Source organism: Globicephala melas, chromosome 2, assembly GCF_963455315.2.
Source record: "Globicephala melas chromosome 2, mGloMel1.2, whole genome shotgun sequence".
Lineage (NCBI taxonomy): Eukaryota > Metazoa > Chordata > Mammalia > Artiodactyla > Delphinidae > Globicephala > Globicephala melas.
Window position 1 is genome coordinate 142,356,232 of NC_083315.2, and position 21,419 is coordinate 142,377,650.

General features: G+C 35.8%; 1 protein-coding gene across 15 annotated transcripts in view; it reads left to right on the plus strand.

The window, feature by feature from the left end:
- The window catches only part of GPHN (gephyrin), a 623,627-nt gene that overhangs the window by 20,181 nt on the left and 582,027 nt on the right, over positions 1-21,419 (plus strand). Inside the window, exon 1 of one of the 15 annotated variants that reach the window (XM_070044981.1) lies at positions 17,220-17,249. The exons of the other annotated variants lie outside the window; for them this stretch is intronic. The gene's annotated coding sequence lies outside the window, so the exon portion shown is untranslated. Of the gene's footprint in view, positions 1-17,219; positions 17,250-21,419 lie in introns of those variants that run through there. 15 annotated transcript variants of the gene reach the window in all.

A 21,419-nucleotide genomic window follows, 5' to 3' on the forward strand; every position in this document is an offset into this window, starting at 1 on the left:
TGCAAATGACACAATTTCGTTCCTTTTTATGGCTGAGTAATATTCCATTGTATATATGTACCACATCTTCTTTATCCATTCCTCTGTTGATGGACTTTTAGGTTGCTTCCATGTCCTGGCTATTGTAAATAGCGCTGCAGTGAACATTGGGGTGCATGTATCTTTTTGAATTATGGTTTTCTCCGGGTATATGCCCAGGAGTGGGATTGCTGGGTCATATGATAGTTCTATTTTTAGCTTTTTAAGGAACCTCCATATGGTTCTCCATAGTGGCTGTATCAATTTATATTCCCACTGAGTTTGTTGTGTTTTAGATTCCACATATAAGTGTTACCGAGTCCAAGCTCATACTGCTTGCCACATAACATGCCAGTAATTCAAGAGACAAGTTGTTGGGGCAAGGAATAGAGACTTTATTTGGAAAGCCAGCAGACTGAGAAGATGGTGGACTAGTGTCCCGAAGAACCATCTTGCCTGAGTTAGAATTTAGGCTTCTTTTATAGTGAAAGAGGAGGGAGTGTGGTTGGTTGTGCAAATTTCTTGGTGCTGTAATCCTTTGTTCTTGTAGCTGTCTGCTAGGTCTGGTCGCAGTGTCCCTATAAACCTCCATCAAGACAAATGTTATTCTCTGTTCTGCAACTTTTTAATCTCTATATGAATAGAAAAGTTTTGAAGGTCAGAGCCTTGAGAATGGTCTATCCTGTATATTTCAGGCTATAGGCAGCATTCTTTTATTTATTAACTTGTAGCAAAAGCAATAGAACACAAAGGTTAAAGTAAAAGAAAGAGATCCAATATGGAGTCAGATTTGTTCTTCCCTATTCCATAAGTGATATCATACAGTATTTGTCTTTCTCTGTCTGACTTATTTCACTTAGCATAATGCCTTCCAAGTCCATCCATGTTGCTGCAAATGGCAAATAAATTAGCTTATTTTTAATATTTAGTAGTTTGTAGATTCTTTTGTATTTCCTGTTTACAACCATATCATCTGAGGATAATAATGATATTACTTACTCCTTTCTAGTCTTTATACTTTTTTCTTTGTTTTTCCTTATTGCAATGATCAAGACTTTCAGAACAATGTTTAGTAGAAGTAGTGATAGTTTTATTCCTGAACGTAGGGGGGGAAATGTTCACTATTTCAACATTAATTATTTCGTTAGCTATAGGTTTTTGTAGGTACCCTTTGTCAGATTAAAGAAGTTTCCCATCTATTCCTAGTTTTCTATATTATTAATGGCTAAATTTTATTTATATTTAATTTAAATATAAATTAACTATTAATGGTTAAATTTTATGAAATGGTTTTTCTGCTCTTACTGAGATAAATCATATGAATTGTGCCCTTAATTCCGTAATATGGTGAATTACACTGATTTCAATGTTAAACTAACTTTGCACTCCTAGGATAAGTTCCACTTGGTCACAATGTATTGTATCACTGGATTTAATTTGTCAGTATTTTGTATGGAATTTTTATGTCTATTCACTAGCCTGTAATTTTCCTTTCTTGCAAAAAGTTTTGTCAGGTGTTGGTATCAAGTTTTCTGGCCTCATAAAAACTAGTCTCTGTCTCTTTTTTATTCTTTGAAGGAGTTTGTGTTAGATTGGTACATTTCATCTGCTATAAAAGAATGTTCTGCAATTTGTTGATGTTAGTGTTATGTGTCAACAAGGTCAAATTGTTTAATCATGTTGATCAAATCTTTTAATGATTTTGTTTCTGTTTTTGCCAGTTATGACAGAAGAATCTTAAAATTACCAACTATGACCATAGATTTTTCCTTTCAGTTCTTTCAACTTTTACTTTATGTATTCTGGAGCTCTTGTTAGGTATATAAAAATTTAGAATTGTTATAATTTACAATTGAACCATTATGTCATCATAAAATGTCTTTCTCTATCTCTAGTAGTATTCCTTGTCTTGAAGTCTACTTTAGAACTTCTATTAATATGATTGCTCTTTCTTTTCATCAGTATTTCTACAGTTTATTTCTTCCTTTTTATTTCAAGCTATCTGTATTCTCTTGTTTAAGGTATATCCTTTGGAAGTAGCATATTATTGGGTCATGTTTATTTGATCCAGTTTGACAATCTTTGTGGATTTTTTTTTTTAAGTTCTTAATTTAATTAATTTATTATCTTTTTGGCTACATTGGGTCTTCGTTGCTACGCGCGGGCTTTCCCTAGTTTCAGTGAGCAGGGGCTACTCTTTGTTGCGGCGTGTGGGCTTCTCACTGCGGTAACTTGTCTTGTTGTGGAGCCGGGCTCCAGGTGCCCGGGCTTCAGTAGTTGTGGCATGTGGGCTCAGTAGTTGTGGCTCATGGGCTCCAGAGTGCAGGCTCAGTAGTTGTGGCACACAGGCCTAGTTGCTCCACAGCATGTGGGATCTTCCTGGACCAGGGATTGAACTTGTGTCCCCTGCATTGGCAGGCGAATTCCTAACCACTGCGCCACGAGGGAGGTCTCAATCTTTGTGTTCTAATTGGAATGTTTATTTACATTTAATGTGATTACTAACATAGTTGGGTAGAATTCTGTCATCTCACCAACTCTTTTTTATCTATCCCATCTGTTCCTTGTGTTTGTTTTCTTTCTTCCCTTCCTGCATTTTTTGAGTTGTCAACTTTTATAAATTTCATTTTTACTGATTAACTTTTCAGTTATACATTCGTATGTAATTATACTGTTTTAGTATCCTAGAGATTTTCATAAACATCTTTGATTTATTGGTGTATCTTAAATTAATACTTTTTCAACAATATCTTTTTCTATTTATCCATATATATATACTCTTTCTAGTGCTCTTCACTCATTTTTGCAGTTCTCTGCTATCATCTGGGATAATTTTCCTTTAGTTTGAGGTAATTCCTTTAATATTTCTTATATTGCTGATCTCTTGGAGGGAGATTTTCTTAGCTATTGTTTGTCTGCAAACATCTTTACTTCACCTTTCTTTTTAAAGGAAAACTTTTCTGTTACAGAATTCTAGGTTGGTGTCTTTTATTCTTTCTACAGTACAAGTATGTCATTCCTTTTCTGGTTGCCATAATTCCCTTTGAAAAGTCAGCCATCAGTCTTATTGTTGCTCTTTTAAAGGTAATGTGTGTTTCTTTGCTGCTTTTAAGAATTTCCTTTTGCTTTTAGTTTCTAAAAGTTTGTGTGGTATCTAAGCATGATTTTATTTGCATTTATCCTGTTTGGGGTTTGCTGGGTTGATATTTTTCACTAATTTTGGAAAAACTTTGGCTTTTATATCTTTGTTACTTCTACTCTAATCTTTCTCCTCTCTCCTCAACCTTGTTAGATGTTTTGGCTGTATCTCATATGTCTCTTGTGCTTGTCCTCTTTACTCTCTTCTCTGTGTGGGTTAGTTGGGTATTTTCTATTGACTTTTTTTTTAAAATTAATTAATTTATTATTTATTTTTAGCTGTGTTGGGTCTTCCTTGTTGCATGCGGGCTTTCTCTAGTTGCGGCGAGCGGGGGCTGCTCTTCCTTGCAGTGCACGGGTTTCTCATTGTGGTGGCTTCTCTTGTTGCGGAGCATGGGCTCCAGGTGCACGGGCTTCAGTAGTTGTGGCACACGGGCCTAGTTGGTCCGCGGCATGTGGGATCTTCCCCGACCAGGGCTCAAACCCATGTCCCCTGCCTTGGCAGGCGTATTCTTAACCACTGTGCCACCAGGGAAGCCCTGACTTGTTTTTTAAACTTACTGTTGTCTCTTGATGTGTTCAGCCTAATACTGAAATTACTTCAAATAGCTTATTTTTTCAGTTTTAGGAATTAAAAAACAATAGAGTCCCATTTTTAAAATAGTCTTTTTAAATAGATTCCCATTTTTGTTGACTATCTCTATCCTTTCATAAACTTTTTCTATTTTTTTCTTTCATGAAAATATTGATAATTGCTGTTTTAAAGTCTTTGCACTATCTGCATCATCTCTGACTCTGCTTCTATTTTCTAGTTTTTGTCTTGATTATAGGTCATATTTTCTTGTCTCTTTACATACGTTGTGACAGAAGGAAAAAAATATACCATGCAAATATTGATGAAAAGAGTGGTTATATTAATAGAAATTCAAATTTTTTATTATATACTGAACACTGTATATTGTAACTTAACTATATAGAGGCTGAAGAGGGTATCTTCCTCCAGAGGGTATCTTTCTTCCCTTTTTCAACTGTTAGGCCAATTGGGTGAGGTGCTGACATCTCAGTTTAATTAAGAATTGAGCTGGATTTAATCAGGGTCAGTCTGGAGTGCAGTTACAGTAATATTTTAGTAAGATTGAATCGTCTCTTACTTGTCAACCTTGCCCTACTAGATTTTTGATTGAGAGACTGTCAGGTTTCTTCTCCACAGTCCTGAAAGACTACAGGAGGTTCAGTTCTGTTCTTTGGAGGTCTTGAGATTGGCCCTTTCATCTCTTGCTTCACACTGCTTCAAATTCAGGCAATGTTGGAGACGTGTCATGTTTTGCTAGTGTGATTCTCCCTCTTCTAGCAAGTTTTCTCTTAAGTACCATGAAACTAAGGGAAATCTCACTCTGCAATTCTAGCTCATTACCCCAACCTCTTGCATCACTGTAGAACTCAGCAAATGTCCTTTTTAGCCTTGTATTTGGAGCTTTCTAGTTTTCAGTCCATCACACTTAAAAGCTGTGCTGCTTACTGTTTTCACCAGTCCTCCTGCCTGGGCCAGTCTCAATTCTCAGTCTATGCCAGGAATCTTTAAAAGCTCCTAGGAAAGAAATAGCAGGTGATTATCACCTCACCTAAAGAGGGCTCTTTAGGTGGAAATTCAGTTTATCTACTTCTTGTTACTTCTTAAGTTCTTTGATGTCTTAAAAATATCACATTTCCTTCATTTTTTCCCCCTAGTTGTTGTTGAAGTATTATGCACCTATTGTCCTTAAAGATGGAAGCAGTGAAATCTATTTTTTTCTGATTATAAAAGTAATACGTGCTGAATTAACTTTTGCTGAGTTATACTGCATGACAAATTACCCCCATATTTCACTAGCTTACAAAGGTTTATTTTTTGCTCTTGATACATGTTACCTGAAGGTTGGCAGTGGCTCTGCTCTTGCTCTGTGTGTCTTCTAATTCTGAGATCCAGGCTGGAGAACAACTCCTATTTGGGCCACTCTGTTCTCCCAACAGGGGAAAAAAGAAAGATTTGGCAGAAATACGTTCTGGCTCTTAAATCTTCTGCTTGGATGTTTGTTTATACGTCATTGGCCAAAGCCAAAGTCAGTGGGGCATAGATGTTTACTTCTATAAAAGTACTATGTTATATAGGAACAAGTAGAGGTAGAGGTTTCTTCTCCTTTTGAAGAAAGGTAGAATGAATAATTGCAAATTGTAATAAAACTTAGTAGCCATGCTAACTGAATATAAATGCAGAGATGTATAGTATTTATAGTAGAATTCTACCTTCTGCCCTCCAAGATCGTCAGTGGTGATAGTTTGGTATATATTCAGGATTAAAGACTTCTTATTGTCCTAACTTGATGGTTTCTTTAAAAATAATAGTCGACATAAATTATAAATAAGACCTTTGTCTTTTCAGCCATTTACTCATAATAACAGAAGAGACCTCTAACTGGCTACATTTAGTTCTTGCTTGCAGGTAGTTTCAGACTTACTGTAATATTCAATTTACATTTCTAAATATAAAATATCTTTTTATTTAAAAAAATTTTTCTTGGGCTATAGTTGTTTTACAATATTGTGTTAGTTTCTACTGTACAGTGGAGTTCCCTGTGCTGTACAGAGGGTTCTCATTGGTTATCTGTTTTATACATATTAGTGTATATACGTCAATCCCAACTTTACACAAGTTTGGGTCTGATTCATGGCTTGTAGTGTTATCACTTTCTCATTCTCTGAGAGAAGATAAAATTCTGTATTGTGGGATTTTATAAAGGATATATTTAAGGGAGAGAGTGCTGGCAATAAGAAAAGTCAATAAAAAGTTCTCGTGCAGCTCAGTTATTTTACCTAATATGGTTCACGATGAAGTTTAAAGTGGGTTAACCAGACTTCCTGTTAGAATGAGAATAACCATGAAGAGGGTTTATTTAGTCATTTATATTTGAGATATTGGGTTGGCCAAAAAGTTTGTTCAGGTTTTTTTCCTGTAAGATGTTAATAGAAAAACCTGAACAAACTTCAGTATTTTTACATTCAGAGCGATTCTTAGCGATTCAGATTTTCATGAAGGGGGTCCATTGGTAGGGAGAAATGAAAGTAATTTTGTATAAATCGGGGGGAGGGCAAGACTCATTTGTGAGTTTGGACACTGAAGGGCTCTTAGCGTTTGAGACATGGAAGAAGAGGGAGATGAAGAGGCCTGGGAAAAAATTGTTTAACTTGTAATTTGCCTTAGGTCCAACCTGGCAGAGGGTGGCATGCCAGTGAAAATCAAATTTACAAGACAGCCTGGCGCCGTTGGTACCATGGAAAGAGTGACTTGAATGAAGCACATCTGAGTTCATATTCTGTTCCAGTTATGTAACTGAAAAGATGTGTAGGGCTTCCCTGGTGGCGCAGTGGTTAAGAGTACGCCTGCCAATGCAGGGGACCCGGGTTCCTGCCCCGGTCCGGGAAGATCCTACATGCCGCGGAGCGGCTGGGCCCGTGAGCTATGGCCGCTGAGCCTGCGCGTCTGGAGCCTGTGCTTTGCAACGGGAGAGGCCACAACAGTGAGAGGCCTGCATACCGCAAAAAAAAAAAAAAAAAAAAAAAAAATGTGATTTGGGCAACTTAAGTCTTATTTATAAAATAGAAATAATTGATTTATTGCTTCTACCATCTTTTAATTTGTTCCTCTGTCCCTTGAGTCACCACTTCCTCTTTTATCCAACTTTAATTTCATGGTCCTTCATTATCTGCAGCATGCATCCTCAACTCCCTGGCATATACCCTTAACTTTCTTGTCTCATTCTAATGTGGTTACACTCACTTGGAAAAACCATAACCCAGATTAAATCTAATATTCATTTAAATCCAATCTGTGTCTGTGGAGCTGTATGTGTCTAGAGGAAAATGCAAAATCATGCTGACTAGTTTTACTTTAAATTCATCACACATGTCAAGTGAATCCTTAATAAATAGTACCATATTTTCCTAGATCATTTATTTTTCTATTCTCTTAAATGACTGATTTCATGTTTTTTGTCATGATACCTTCCAACAATATCTCATCCCCCGTCTTGTCCTCAGCTGATGATTTTGCTTCCTTCCTCACTGAAAAAAAATGAAGCAATCAGAAGAGAACTGATTGCATGGACTCCTTTTACCACATCTACCTACTAGCAACATCTCTAATCCCTATAGTCTGTATTCTCACCTATTACTTTCTACCGTTCTAAAGCCAATTCCCTTCATTGTGTTTTAGATTCTATTTTTTTTATGCCTAATTAAGGACATCAATTCTCCACTCTCACCATGTCATAAAATTTTCTCAGTACTGTATCACTGCCATAAGAAGACAAAAAAACCTACTGCTCTTTCTATCTTTAAAATATCTTTTTTTCCCCCTACTTACCAGGTAACACTTTATTTGCTCCCCATTTACAGCAGACTCCTTGAAAGAGTTGTCTGTGTTGTATCCAATTCCCTTCTTTTTATTTCCTCTTAAATCCAGTACAATCAAGCTTTTGCCATTACCACTGCATTGAAACTACTTTTGACAATGTTACCAATGACCTTCATATTGTTAAATCTCAAATTAATTTCTCCATACTCATCTCCCTTAATTTAGCAGCAGCATTTGACACAACTGACCATTCCTTTTTACATATACCTTCTTCACTTGGCTTCCAGGACATTATAGTTTTCAAAAATCTTTCTTCCTATGTCACTTGTTTTCCTCCTCTTCTCAGTCTCTTAAATATTGGAGTATTTGTTTTGGGTTCTCTTCTATGTCTATACTCACTCCCTTGATGACCATGGCTCTAAACACCAACTATACCCTGAAAATTCCTATATCCTGAAAATTCCTAAATTTGTATTTAAGGCTGATCCTTGAACAACATGGGTTTGAACTGTGTGGGTTCACTTATACTTGGATTTTTTTCACTAGTAAATACTACAAGTACTACATGATCCATGGTTGGTTAAATCTGCAGATTCAGAACCAAGGATACAGAGAAACCTTGGCTAAGGAGGGTAAACTATAAGTTATACTTGGATTTTCCACTGTGTGGAGAGTCATGTGTCCCTAAGCCCTGTGTTGTTCAAGGGTCAACCGTATATCCCCATTTAAGATCCCTCTCTTGAATTCCAGACTCATAGATACTGTACAGATCCTCTACTTGACACTGCCATTTGGATTTCTGATTAACATCTTATAATTAATATGTCTCAAACCAAATTACTCATTCCCTGCTCAAAACTTGCTCTTCCCACAATATTTTTTAGTTCAGTAAATGTTTACTACGTTCTTCCAGTTGGAGCTGCTCTTGATTCTTCTTTCTTACTCCCAAAACCAATTTGTAATCAAAATCTTGTCAAGCCCTACTTTCAAAATATGAAAATATATTTAAAATGTGTCAGTTTCTCACTACCTAAGCTGGTTTCACCCTGGTCCAAACCACTATTATCTCTCACCTGGATTACTGCAGTAACCTTGTAATTTGTCTCTCAGTTGCCCTCTTTTTTTGTTGTTGTTTTTTTGCGGTACGCGGGCTTCTCACTGTTGTGGCTTCTCCCGTTGCGGAGCACAGGCTCCGGACGCGCAGGCTCAGCGGCCATCGCTCACGGGCCCAGGCGCTCCCCGGCATGTGGGATCTTCCTGGACCGGGGCACGAACCCGAGTCCTCTGCATCAGCAGGCGGACTCTCAACCACTGCGCCACCAGGGAAGCCCAGTTGCCCTCTTACATGCCATCTAACAGTCTTTTCTCAACATAGTAGCTGAGTGATCCCTTCAAAAAGGGATTTTCCCTTTAGAAAAACTCTAAAAGTTTAGAACTCTCCAGTGGCTCCCAGGAACCACACAACCAACTTCTTTAAATGTCACCATCTCAAACCACTGTAATTAAAATGGCATCCTCATCTCTTTTTCACATACACTCCTCCCCTATATACGTCTAATCCCCCTTACCTGCTCTGTTTTTTTCTGTAGCATTTTTTGCCATTTAACACATTTCTTAATTTACATGTTGAATTCAAGACAGAGCATCTCTTGAATTGTCTATCTCTTCTGTCAGAATAAGCTTCACCAGGGCAGAGATCTTCATTTATTAGTTCTGTTTACTGTTGTATTCTGAGTACTCCAAACAGTGCCTAGCATATAGTGCCCAGTAAATATTTGTTAAGTGAAAGAATTGCCTGCATCTCAAGATTGTGTAGATATTAAATGTGATAATGTACTTGTGTGAACCTCATACAATAACTGGCAAGTTGTACATATTAATTTTGTTCTCTTTCATCCTCTGTTTCTTAGTTACTGATGCTTTATGTAGGTTATCTGGAGGTATTAGGAGTGCTGTAGACTTCTAGATACCATATTTTATCCCATTCTCCCTGGTGTAGCCTTTGTACTTGAACCCAGCTTTTCCTAATTCTTCTTTTTGCTCGCTTCCTCTATCCAACAGAGGAGGGAAGGAGTTAGAATTAAAGGAGTAGAAAGAAAGAGGAGGAGAAAGAGGTCTCTAATCTTCTTGTGCATGGATAAAAAATTTATTAGACTTCTTTTAATGATCTCTGTCTCTCTCATTTTAGTACACCTCTTTTTTTCTTTCTCTCCAATATTATTTTCTGGTTCATAGTTCACGGAACGTAGTTGATGCTCAACAATTTTTGAATGACTGTATTTCCTCTGTTCAGTGGAATTGATCTTTCCAAGCACAGACGGTTTCTTCTATGGATCAAATGAAGCAGAAGTATCTGAGAACTAGGGAGTCAATTCAGAACAGTGAGGAAAAAGCTGATATAGTCCTATGCTACATGGGCCAGGGAGAGAAAATGTAGTTATGCAGTGAATCAGAGATAGACAGGTTTTGGCACGAACAAGGTGTTTGAAAAAAGTACAGCCCCTTAGATTTTATAAGTCAGTTTTTTTTTTTTTTTTCTTACAAAACATTTGTTATCCCAATGTTATACATGGGGAAACAGGTTCAGAGTTGTGATATATCCTGTACAAGGTCAAATAGTAAGTATCGGAGTTGGTGCTCAAAATTAGGTCCTCTTGATAGCTAATTTCCTGCTCATTCTAGTAAGACAAGGAAACAATAAGGAATAACACAAAATTAACATTCTGAGGCATTTATCCTAAGTTTATGTCCTAGCTCTGCAGGTTATGGGTCAGATCACATTCTTTCTCTGAGCATGATAACCTTTTACAGGGTGATGGTTATGAGATTTAAATGAGAGGATGAATGTAAAAGTGCTATAAAAATGTTGTGTTTTTGGTGTTGTTATTCTATCACAGGGTGGCAGACCATGACTGTACTGAGATTATAGAAAATGGTAAGACTGAGTAGAGGCAAGTAAGAATACAGTTGTATCAAGCTCCTAGGAAAATGTCACCAGAGGTGAATAAGAAAAAAAAAATGGGGCTGGTGAATCTGAAGAAAATTAGTAAATATTAAAATGAATGAAAATAAATGAGAAGTTAAGGGAGAAAGAAATAATTTCAGAATGAGCAGGGGAAAGAGATGATATAAGCTCCTAATTTAATGAGAAGAGAGAATGTGAATTTTCTCCAAAAGCGGAAATTCTCAAACTGGAAGAGACCTACCTTAGAGTCTCTCATTTTATAGGTAAGGAAATGGAGGAGTCTCAGAGAAGTCAAGCAGATTGCTAAAATCTGCAACAAGTGGTGAAATTAGAATTTAAGCCCCAATCCAGGGCTTTTTCTATGTAACAGGAGAAATACTCTAATAATCATAGTTAACACATATCATTATGATTAGTATATATCAGGCTTTGTACTGAGCATTTTACATATATTAACTAGGTTAAAAGTAATCATAACCTAAAATAATAAGGCCTATTATTCCATTTTTTCATGTGAGGAAAACTGAGGTACAGAAATATGAAGTGGTATATCTAAGTCACATAGTTTACTGGTGGAGCTAGAATTTCAACTTGGGTAGTTTGGGTTGTCCATTTTCTTAACCCCGCTGCATTATATTACAACTTTATTTCATGGAGATAAATGAAATAATGTTAAAGATACCGTAATTAGCTCTTTGAATGAAATTAGTATTTTTGAAAATGATTAAGTGATCAATTTTGAATGTGTTGGTATAACTGAAATTAAACAGAAGATGGCATTGAAATACCTGCTTTTCCAGTGAACCTGGTAAAGTTACTCACCTGTCTTTTCTAAAACAAGTGTTATCAATTTAATACAGAAGAAATATCACTGAAATTTTATTTATACAAAATAATGCTAAAATAAGGTATTTCCAAGCATGCTAATATTAATAAATCATCTAGTCTACATTGGTAGCATTTTGTGAAGTCCTTGAGTTATGTTAACATAGATTAAAAAAAAGCCGGGTTTTATTTTTTATTTTATTTTTTGCGGTACGCGGGCCTCTCACTGTTGTGGCCTCTCTTGTTGCGGAGCACAGGCTCCGGACGCGCAGGCTCAGCGGCCATGGCTCACGGGCCCAGGCGCTCCGTGGCATGTGGGATCTTCCCAGACCGGGGCATGAACCCGTGTCCCCTGCATTGGCAGGCGGACTCTCAACTGCGCCACCAGGGAAGCCCCCATATACACTTTAAATCATCTCTAGATTATTTATAATAAGCTAATAACAGTGTGAATGCCGTGTAAGTAGTTGGAAATATAATGTAAATGCTATGTAAATAGTTACCAGCACATGAGAAATTCAAGTATTGATTTTTGGAACTTTCTGAAATTTTTCTTTAATATTTTTGATCTGCAAGTTGTTTGAATCCACAGATTCGAAACCCATGGATACAGAGGGCTGACTATAATTCCATTTTCTTGCCCCTTTTTGTGTGATTTTTCATCATATGTTTTACTTCTGTGTATGTTATGAACCCCACCTTACAGTGTTGCTATATTTTGCATTTAACAGTTATTTGACTTTTAAGTGATATAAGAAGAAAACATAATCTTCATATTTACCCAATTATTTACCATTTCTCGTACTCTTTGTTCTTTCCTTTAGATCTAAGTATCCATTTTGTATCCTTTCTTTTTGACCTGAAGGACATCCTTTAGCATTTCTTATAGTGAAGATCACATGGCAAGTATTCCTTCTCTCAACTTTTGTTTAGCTGGAAGTGTCTTTTTTCACCCTCATGTCTGAGGGATATTTTTACTGAATATAAAATTTTAGGTTGCTACTTCCCCACACCCACAGTACTTTAAAGATGTCATTCTGTTGTCTTCCGACCTCTGATGAGAAGTTGGTAGTCATTCTTATCCTTGTTTCGCTTGTGCGTGATGTGTCTTCCCTCCCCACTTTTTTTCTCCGTTTTCTGGCTGCACTCAAGATTTTTTTCTTTATCTTTGGTTTTTATCAATTTGACTATGATATGCCTAGATGTGGTTCTCTTTATATTTATCCTGGTTGGGATTGGCTAAACTTCTTGAAATTGCTGTGTTTCATCATACTTGGGAAGTTTTCAGCCATTTATTTTTCAGATATTTCTTTTGCCCCAGTCTCACTGTCTTCCCCAGTGGGACCACAGTTATACGTATTTTAGATCATTTGATAATGTCTGCAGGTCCCTGAAGCTTAATTCATTTTTCTTGAGTTTTTTTTTTCTCTCAGCAAGGTTCAGTAATTTTAATAATTGGTCTTCAACTTCACTTTCTTATACCATCTCCAGTATACTGTTAAGCCCCTCCAGTAGTAAACTTTTAATTTCAATTCCAGTACTTTTAAGTTCTAGAATTTCCACTTGGAAATTCTTTGTGTTTTCCATTTAGTTAATTTCTTTATGTTTTCCATTTAGTTAATTTCTCAGTTAATCTGTTATTGGTTTTTATATGGATAGTTTCCTGGCTTCTTGATCTTCCTTTTGTTTAATTTCATCAAAAGCCCTTTTATTTAATTTCATCTTGATTATAAAATGGTACTAGATATAATTTAGTACAAATTAAAAATATTTGTCTAATTATCTAAAAGTTTACATTTTGGGATATTTTACTTTCCTGAACTTCCTGGGTTTTATTGTTTAAAAACCACATGGATTTACAATTTATGCAAGGATTGGTGTGTGTAATCAGGGGCAGGGATGGGGACAGAAATGAGATTAAGGTTATGTTGGGTAGAATGGCCAGTGCAACAAATGGGGCTATGGCTTTAAAGACGTTTTAAATTAGGTGCAGGTCCCAGTAAATGATTGGATTTTACTTGAGTTTTGCTCTTATACTGTCAGTTGTACAGTTAGGGAATCATAGACTTTTAGTACCTGAACAGACTTTAGAAGTGATCCTAATAACCTCATTTTCATTCTTTGAAAGTGGGTATGTAAGGATTTCATTCACACCGAGTTGAACAGATATGTGAAAGATACTTCTAATGCAGATTGTTAAGCAAAAATACATAGTATAATACATACATGGTACAATATAAAGGTTTCAATAGTTTTCAGCCAGTTTGTGGCAAATAATATTAATGTTTAGATTTAAAATATTGGAACAAAGGTGGTTTCAGAATTTGAAGGATAAAGAAGTTTAAAAACACTAGTTTAAAAACAAAACAAAAACCAAAAGATGGTAGTAGCATAAGCACCTAATGTTTTTTTTATTATGTCACAAAACAAAATCTCTGTAGCAGATCATGAACATATGGTAGGTTACATAGAATGGTATATTACAAGTATGGTACATTATATCAAATATATTTATGCACATTTATTTATGTACACACATTTACCTAAGTTGTAAGTTCTATAATATTAAGTTCTATAAAATTAAGTTCTATAATATTACCAAGTAATAATATTCATCTTTCCTATATTGATATGGGATTCATAGATGTTTATCAGTAAGAATGAAGTGACTGTTTTGCAAATGTGTATATTGTTTATCACTCTTATCTCCCTAGCATCTATTATAGTGTCTGGCATATGGTAGATGCTTAATAAGTATTTATTGCATGAATAAATGAATGCATACAATTTTTTTTTTTTTTCTGCAGTACACAGGCCTCTCACTGTTGTGGCCTCTCCCATTGTGGAGCACAGGCTCCGGATGCGCAGGCTCAGCGGCCATGGCTCACGGGCCTAGCCGCTCCGCGGCATGTGGGATCTTCCCAGACCGGGGCGCGAACCCGTGTCCCCTGCACGGCAGGCGGACTCTCAACCATTGAGCCACCAGGGAAGCCCGAATGCATACAATTTTTAAAAGAATTCTTTTTAAAGAGTGCATACAGAGATGAATTTCATTTTTGTACTGACGGTACTACCAAATACATTATAAAGTTGAGGCATAAGCCTATACAGAAATAGAACTGTTATCCTCAAAATTTGGGGTTTGTGTTAGTATTTGGGATTTCTTCTTAGTCTGCTTCATGAACATTAACTTGTTTGTTAGTAGACAGGTAATTGCTATAGCATTTTTATGTGATGTGTACCTAAAATTATCATTTGACCTTTTTTACCCTCAGTTTCAATGGTTTCCATTCATTTTGGCATTTAATCACCTTCTATCTTGTATTATTTGTTATTTAAATGTTTCATGTATATTAATGTTATTTAAATAGGTTGTGTGCTTCTTAAGTATGGAGGCCCTCTTTTATACAATTATTTGCCACATCGTGTAATATTACTCACGTAGGTGATGGCCAATACATGTTGAATGATTTAAAAGGAGGTTGCAGAGCAGAAATATGTTTGAGACTTTGGTGGACTTTAAGCCAAGACTCTAAAGAGATGTTGTTAAGTGCCTTTCTGAAACCCATATCTTTGTAAGGCAAACAGCTTCTGTACTATTACAGCCCTTGCCAAAGTGGCATGCTGAGGCAGGTATGCATTTTGTATCTCTTGATACCATTCTTTCCACCCGTAGCCATTTGGACTTAAGAGGGGGCACCTGTTTCAAGAGATGCTCAGTAAATAAACTGGCCTGTAATCTGTTTATCTTCTTGTGTCTGAAGATGATTTTATCTAATCTGATGGGAATTAAGAAAATGAATGATTTAGCAGGGCAGCTGAAATAATGAGATTTCATGAGGTTGAATTAGTTTATATTAAGTTGAATCTTGTACTGGCTGAAGTCATAGGAAGCAGAAAAGAGAAAGGATAGAAAGTAAAGTAGCTTGTTAGTAGAGAGATCAGAGCAATAGCTATGTGAATACTTAGATATGACACATAAACTGGCTTCACTTGAATCAGTATTTTAAATTATATACAATAAGGACTTAAGTTTTTGAAGTTTTATACTTAAAACAGGAATGACATTGCAATGTCAAATACGTATATGCCTGTTCTGTGACTCATCTTTTGTAATCTTATTGAGGATTAGTGTTAGTTTTTGTTAGGGCTGATCTATTTCACTTTTGCTCTTGTTCCATGTAGTCCAGGCCATTCTGAAGTCTCAACTTAAAGCCTAGGGTACTTTATCAAGGTCCTTTTAACTTTATATGTATGTGTGTGTGTGTGTGTGTGTGTGTGTGTGTATTTATTATATATATATTTATTTATTCATTCATTCATTCAGGCTGTGCCATGTTTTAGTTGTGGCATGCAGGATCTTAGTTGCAGCATGCGGACTTCTTAGTTGCGGCATGTGGTTAATGAGGCCTGCATGCGAGATCTAGTTCCCCGATGAGGGATCGAACCCTGGCCCCCTGCATTGGGAGCACAGAGTCTTACCCACTGGACCACCAGGGAAGTCCCAAGGTCTTTTTAACTTAAATTACAGTCTTACCAACATGTGTGACTACTGAAACCTCTGCCATTTTCTGCTGGCATTCTTGGAGTTTTGCTCTGTGCATGTAAAGTTTAGGAGTATGTCAACAACTGGAGAGAATATCTTTACAGGTTTTTAGCCTCCTACTCTGCAATTCCTTTAAAGTCTCAGTCCCAGTAGTGGTTTAATAATAGTTTTATTTGTTTTCCCCCAGCCTTCTTTTCAGAAGCTAGGGTTGTGGTGGTGTGGGAGAAGTTTGAGGTATAAGTTCAAGCAGTGAGTTTAGCTGTGGTCTTTGCTAGAGCTAGAGAACTTTGGTTCCCGTTACCCTACAGGAACTGACTGATTATCTGCCACTGCTTTCTTCTGTACAGAGGAGCTCAATAGGTCTGTAGCTTTCACTCAGCTCACTTTACATTTTTATTTTATTTCCAGACCACAGGATGGGAGTGGGGTGAATATATAAACAGTAGGCCCTTGAACAATATGTGTTTGAACTGTGCGAGTCCACTTAATATGCAGAGTTTTTCCAATAGTAAATACTATAGTAGTACATTATCTGAGGTTGGTTGGATCCGTGGATGCGGAATTGTGAATACGGAGGAACTGAGGATACAGAGGGCCAACTATATGTTATACATGGACTTTCGATTGTGCGGAGGGTTGGAACCCCTAACCCTACGTTGTTCAAGGGTCAGCTGTATGTTTGTGTGTGTATATATGTACATACATACACACACAAGTATGTATACATAAATATAAAATATAAGTATATAACTATATAAAATAAGTATTTTATGTACTATTTATATAAATATATTTTTAAATGAATGTTGAGTAAAATTGACTTTTTTGGTACACTTCTATAAATTTTAATACATATATGAATTCACATAGCCATGACCACTGTCAGGATACAGAACAATCTCATCCTACCAAAAACCTCCCTTGTGCTATGTCATTTTGGTCACCTTCTCCCTGACTATAAGTTCTGGCAACTACTGATCTGTTCTTTGTCACTGTAGTTTTATCTTTTCAAGAATGTTATTTCAATGGAATCGTACAGTATTTAACCTTTTCTAGACTAGTTTCTTTCAGTCTGCATAATGGCTTCTGAGATTCATCCAAGTTGTTGCATTTATCAGTAGTTCATTTCTTTTTATTGTTGAGTTGTATTTCATTGTACAAATGTACCATGGTTTGTTTATCCATTCACCAGTTGAAGGACATTTAGGTTTTTTGTTTGTTTGTTTGTTTGTTTTTTTAACAGATCAGCTCTAAAAATTTACGTACAGGTTTTTGTGAACATACGTTTTCATTTCTCTAGGGTAAGTGAACATACGTTTTCATTTCTCTAGGGTAAATACCTGGGAGTGGGATTGATGGGACCTATGGTAAGTGTATATTTAACTTTTTAAAAAACTGCCAAACTGTTTTCCGTGTGGCTGTACCATTTTTGTCCCCCCAACAATGTATGAGAGTTCCAGTTGCTCTGCATCCTCACTAGTATTGTTTGTGTCAGTATTTTTTATTTTAGTCATTCTTTTAGGAATGTACTGGTATCTCATTGTGATTTGCATTTCTCTATTGGCTAATGATGTTGAACATCTTTAAAAATGTGCTTATTTGCCATCCCTGTATACTATTTGGTGAAATATCTGTTTAAGTTTTTTAAGTCTTTTGCCCATTTTTCAATTGAGTTTTTTTTTTAAGCCTCACTAAATATCTTTTTTTTTCCCCCCTTCCCAGTTTTCTTTTCTCTTTTCTGTCACTACCGTGTGTTTGGAGCTGATGCGATGAGTCTGTATAAACTCACTACACCATTCTTTTTTTTGGCTGTGCTGCATGGCATGTGGGTCTTAGTTCCCCAACCAGGGATCGAACCCTCACCCCCTGCATTGGAAGCGCAGAGTCTTAATCACAGAACCGCCAGGGAAGTCCCACTCACTATACCATTTTGATAGAAAGTTTAAGACAGAATATTTTCAAAGGCAGAATTTTTCATATGAAGGGATTGCAAAAAAACTATGGGAATGGAAATGGAAGGACATAATTGGGAATATCTAAATAATCCCACTAAATATTCGTTTGCAGATATATATCCTGATCAAAAAAATGGAATGAAACTAGTTTTTATTCGGATCTATATAAGATTTTGAGAGATTAGTGTAAGACTAACTTTTGGTTCCAAAAATTTAAATTTCTGCATTTAAAAAATAGTTTTAAAAGTCTGTTTATATAGTTTTATATTAAATATATTGAACATTTAACATTGACTTCATTAAAGAATAACAGAAGTACTGTTGTACTGTTATGTCAGATATGTCAGATTACATATATGTCATATTACATATGTCAGACTACCTTGACATGTTTTATTTCATTACCATTTTAAATTGGTGTTCCTTCATGGCAACTGTCATAGTATCTTTGGGTGCTAGAATATACAAAGCTTCTACTTCAAACATTTGTTACATGTCTTAATTAAAACAACAAACTGATAATGTTTAACGAATACTAAGATATTACAATGTTTTCCCAAGCTTTGTTGAGAATATAATGGCAAAACGATGGTTTAATGCAAAAGCAACTTGTAATTACCACTTTAAAATAAAAGACAAGTCATCACTGATTTAAGTGAACAATGACTGAGATACTTGACACCTGTAAATAGAATGACTGCTTATGTAAATTATGTCATCTTTAGGAAAGTTGTATTGGCAGAATTATGATGATTTCTAAGGGAAATATTCTAAGGAAAAGAAGATACATTTTTTACATTAAATTATAAGATGGAACATGCTACATAGTTTTTGAAGGCATAGTTTTGAAGTTTTCAAAGCCTACGTGTTTTCTCGCAAATAAAATCAAAGTATTAAATTACAAGAAAAGTAAGGTCTCACTGTCAGATTATCTGTATGTTCCCTTCTGAATCCACTGGATTCTGTGATTTAAGTGTGTTTAAACAAGGCTGTCATCAAAAATCATCTTGACTTTTAAAAGTGTATTCTACTTCAGAATTATGTGTGGAATAAATCCCTTAAAACTGAGTTATTTTCCAGTTATGTGAGTTATTAATGTATCTTATAGTTGTGGAATTCCAAATTATGATAATCCTCTCTTGCCCTTGATTCTCATTTTGGTTTGAGAATATTTCTTTGACCTGGCTGCATACTAATTACTATCCACTGGAGACATTTAATAGTAATCATTATTTTAGAAGCAGTTTAGTAATTTATTTGAAAAATTACTAAAAACCTTCACCTGAAAAAAATGACTCCCCCCCACCCCCACTAAATGAAATCTCTCAAACTAACATGGGATAGGTTTCCAGTTGAAGAATTATGGTAATCTTTACTACTGTGTGCTAGGAAGTTTCACTATATAAAACTGAATGTTTATTGATTCCTGAGGAACTATAGCATCATGGTAACATGTACTCCCACTTAGAATTTATTTTAAGAAATGACATAAATACTGTGTTGTAATTGATCTCTTGTACAAAAAGTACTGAAATACAGTGAGGAGAATACATGAAGAAGACAACATACAGTCTTGAAGATCAGAAACAATTTTTCTGTGAAATTCTCAGAATAATGAAAATTTGAATAATGAGGTGTGAGAGTGAAAAAAATAATCTGATTTTACTGTCTGTCTTAGATAATGATACTCATCAGACCCATATATATATATATATATATATATTTTTTTTTTTTTTTTGCGGTACGCGGGCCTCTCACTGTTGTGGCCTCTCTCGTTGCGGAGCACAGGCTCTGGGTGTGCAGGCTCAGCGGCCATGGCTCACGGGCCCAGCCGCTCCGCGGCATGTGGGATCTTCCCATAATGGGGCACAAACCCGTGTCCCCTGCATCGGCAGGCAGACTCTCAACCACTGTGCCACCAGGGAAGCCCCCCATATATTTTTTTATGTGGCTTCCTTTCAAAAAAATCTTTGTTTGCTCAGCCCTGAAATTTGATCCTTCATTTTAAGTCATTCTTACAATTGCTTATATCATTTAGTATAGAATTCATTGTTATAAATGGAATTAATTATGTAATGCTGTTCTCATTAACATAATCTTAAATTAATAACTGTTTCTATATTCTGTTTAATCCTCAGGATTCCGGAGTCTAGGATTGACTATAATTGCTGTTTTGATTTATTTCATAACAATTGCTTATGGGTTTCATATTACTGATGAGGAAATTGGTGTCCCAGTGGTGAATAAATGGTTTACCCAAGGTCACACAGATACTTAGCTGTCAGACTGTGACTAGAATTCAGGTTACCTTATTTTTAGTCTAGTATTTTGCTTTATATATGTCTGTATGTGTATTATTTCTAAAAATAGGCTAAGTTAAAATAATTTATAAAACTGAAGTTATAGAATATATATTTTCAGTTGCTGCTGTAACAAATTATCACACAGATGGCTTGAGCAATACAAATTTGTTAGCTTATAGTGTGATAGGTCAAAACATGGATCTCACTGGGCTAAAGCCAAGGTGTCAACAGGGCTGCATTCCATTGTGGAGGCTATAGGGGAGAATCTGATTCCTTGCCTTTTCTAGCTTCTAGAGGCTGCCTGCATTCCTTGGCTCATGGCCTCCTTCCATCCTTAAAGCCAACAATGATGGATTGTGTCCTTCTCATACTACCATCCATCCTGTTTTCTTTATTTGAAAACAATTGAGAAGGGTACCCTCTTTTAAGGACTCAGGTGATTAGATTAGGTCAACTCAGATAAACCAGGATAATCTCCCCATCTCATGGTCCATAATTTTCATTACATTTGCAGAATCCCTTTTGCTATGTAAAATAACATATTCCCAGATTCTGGGGATTAGGATGTTTACAGATTTTAGTGCGGAGGCACATATAATTTTTTTTCTTAAAGGATTTAATCGTAATCTGTGAAGAGCTTCTTATTAAACAAAATGTAATCCTCTAGACCTCTCTAAGACTAACAAATTTTAATTATAAGACTTAATGAACTTGGTTTTTTGAATGCTAGAAACATAATTTTAAAGAATAATATAGGGTGTAACATCTAGGATGGCTAAGTTTGAGCACATTAAATTAAGATGTAATTTAAGCCTCATACTAATATACAAGGTTTGGTACTTAGTGGGTTTATTATATACTTAACCTAATTCTTTGTTGATGGTTTCACTTCTGTCCCAAAAGCAGGAATGAAGAATTCTTTCTTTATTATTTCTGAATACCAGGTTTCATTTAAATGACTTCACCCCTTTTCCTTTTAGCTCTCTAAAGTTTTCATCTGAGCCTGTTAAATGCTCATTTGAAAGTTAGGTCAGACCTTAATATAGCATCAACTTCTTTCTAGATGAAGGAAATGTAAACAATCCTAAGTCAGTAACTTACTTTACATCCCAGTTCTAATATTTTTAGAATATTCTTATTTTACACCCCAGTTCTAGTTATATTCTTATTTTACATCCCAGTTCTAATATTTTTCTTTATGTCTTATGACCAAACCCTTTTTTAGTACTTTGGTTCCAGTAATACGTATCATGTCTGATTCATCACCACCTCTTTGGCC